This window comes from Scomber japonicus, chromosome 24, assembly GCF_027409825.1.
Source record: "Scomber japonicus isolate fScoJap1 chromosome 24, fScoJap1.pri, whole genome shotgun sequence".
NCBI classification, from domain to species: Eukaryota; Metazoa; Chordata; class Actinopteri; order Scombriformes; family Scombridae; genus Scomber; species Scomber japonicus.
The window spans coordinates 865,088-867,587 of record NC_070601.1 but is presented as its reverse complement, the minus strand read 5'-3'; positions in this window follow the sequence as shown (position 1 = coordinate 867,587).

Below are 2,500 nucleotides of genomic sequence, written 5' to 3'. Positions count from 1 at the left end.
CTTTATAACCCAGGGGTGTCAAACATGAGGCCCGAGGGCCAGAACCGGCCCGCCGAGAGGTCCAATCCGGCCCAGTTTCCTTCTTCCTCTTTTACTTCCTTCCGTCTGTCCTTCCTGCCTTCCTCCTCGTCTTCTTTTCCTCCATTCCTTCCTTCCTTCAGTCTACCCTTCCTACCTTTCTTCCTCCCTTCCTCCTTGTCTTCTTTTCCTTCCTTCCTTCCTTCCTTCCTTCAGTCTACCCTTCCTACCTTTCTTCCTCCCTTCCTCCTTGTCTTCTTTTCCTTCCTTCCTTCAGTCTACCCTTCCTACCTTTCTTCCTCCCTTCCTCCTTGTCTTCTTTTCCTTCCTTCCTTCAGTCTACCCTTCGTACCTTTCTTCCTCCCTTCCTCCTCGTCTTCTTTTCCTTCATTCCTTCCTTCCTTCAGTCTACCCTTCCTACCTTTCTTCCTCCCTTCCTCCTTGTCTTCTTTTCCTTCCTTCCTTCCTTCCTTCCTTCCTTCCTTCCTTCAGTCTACCCTTCCTACCTTTCTTCCTCCCTTCCTCCTTGTCTTCTTTTCCTTCCTTCCTTCAGTCTACCCTTCCTACCTTTCTTCCTCCCTTCCTCCTTGTCTTCTTTTCCTTCCTTCCTTCCTTCAGTCTATCCTTCCTACCTTTCTTCCTCCCTGTCTTCTTTTTCTTCCTTCTTTCCTTTCATCTGTCTTCCCTTCCTTCCTTCCTTCCTTCCTTCCTTCTTTTTAATGGTCCGGCCCACATGAGATCAAATTGTGCTGCATGTGGCCCTTGAATGAGGGGGTAGACTTTTATTTTGAAGGGGTCACCGGCTGCTCTTCTCCACTGCAGGAACGTCGAGGGGCTAGACTTTTATTTTGAAGGGGTCACTGGCTGCTCTTCTCCACTGCAGGAACATCAGAGAGTAATGAGGGGGTAGACTTTTATTTTGAAGGGGTCACCGGCTGCTCTTCTCCACTACAGGAACATCAGAGAGTAACGATGGGGTAGACTTTTATTTTGAAGGGGTCACCGGTTGCTCTTCTCCACTGCAGGAACGTCAGAGAGTAAAAATGGGGTAGACTTTTATTTTGAAGGGGTCACCGGTTGCTCTTCTCCACTGCAGGAACGTCACAGAGTAACAAGGGGGTAGACTTTTATTTTGAAGGGGTAACCGGCTGCTCTCCTCCACTGCAGGAACGTAAAGGGGGTAGACTTTTATTTTGAAGGGGTCACCGGCTGCTCTTCTCCACTGCAGGAACGTAAAGGGGGTAGACTTTTATTTTGAAGGGGTCACTGGCTGCTCTTCTCCACTGCAGGAACGTCAGAGAGTAATGAGGGGGTATACTTTTATTTTGAAGGGGTCACCGGCTGCTCTTCTCCACTACAGGAACGTCAGAGAGTAACGATGGGGTAGACTTTTATTTTGAAGGGGTCACCGGTTGCTCTTCTCCACTGCAGGAACGTCACAGAGTAACGAGGGGGTAGACTTTTATTTTGAAGGGGTAACCGGCTGCTCTTCTCCACTACAGGAACGTCACAGAGTAACAAGGGGGTAGACTTTTATTTTGAAGGGGTAACCGGCTGCTCTTCTCCACTGCAGGAACGTCACAGAGTAACAAGGGGGTAGACTTTTATTTTGAAGGGGTCAACGGCTGCTCTTCTCCACTGCAGGAACGTCAGAGAGCATCAGCTGAATTGGGGAGTAGACTTTTATTTTGAAGCTGTTTTGGAAACACTAAAATATTCACTTTATATATGGATTATAAGTCTGAAGTTTGTAACCAGCTGATCAATCTCATTTCCTGTTTCTATATAATAATAATATTAATAATATAAATGTTAAATCTACTTTTCTACAGTCGACACTACGAGATGAGTCCAGCTCAGCACTCAGCAGCTTCTGGTTGTTTTGCTGTTTTACTTGATAAAAGATAAAATATTAGTGAGACTCTGATGATGATGATGATGGTGATGATGGTGATGATGATGATGATGATGAAGATGAACAGCTGATTGATCATTGATCTGCTTCTCAGACTGGACTCTGATGTATCGCAGCTCCGTTAACCTTCCTGTCGTCCTACCGGGTCAAATTGACCCCGTCCGTTTTGACTGTTCCCTTTTTCCCTCCTTCGCTCTTTCTTTCCTCCCTCCCTCCTTACTCCTTTTCTTCCTCCCTCCCTCCTTTCCTTCCTTCTTTCCTCCCTCCCTCCTTTCCTCTCTTTTCCTTCCTTCCATCTGTCCTTCTTCCCTCCATTCCTTCCTTCCTTCCTTCCGATCTTCCCTTCCTTCCTTCCTTACTTCCTTCTTGTCTTCTCTTCTCTTCCTTCCATCTGTCCTTGCTCCCTTTCTTCCTTCCATTTGTCCTTCCTGTATTCTCTTCTTTCTCCTCCTTCTTTTCCTTCCTTCCTTCATCTGTCCTTCTTCCCTCCCTTCCTTCCTTCCGGTCTTCTTTTCCTTCCTTCCTTCCTTCTTGTCTTCTCTTCTCTTCCATTTGTCCTTGCTCCCT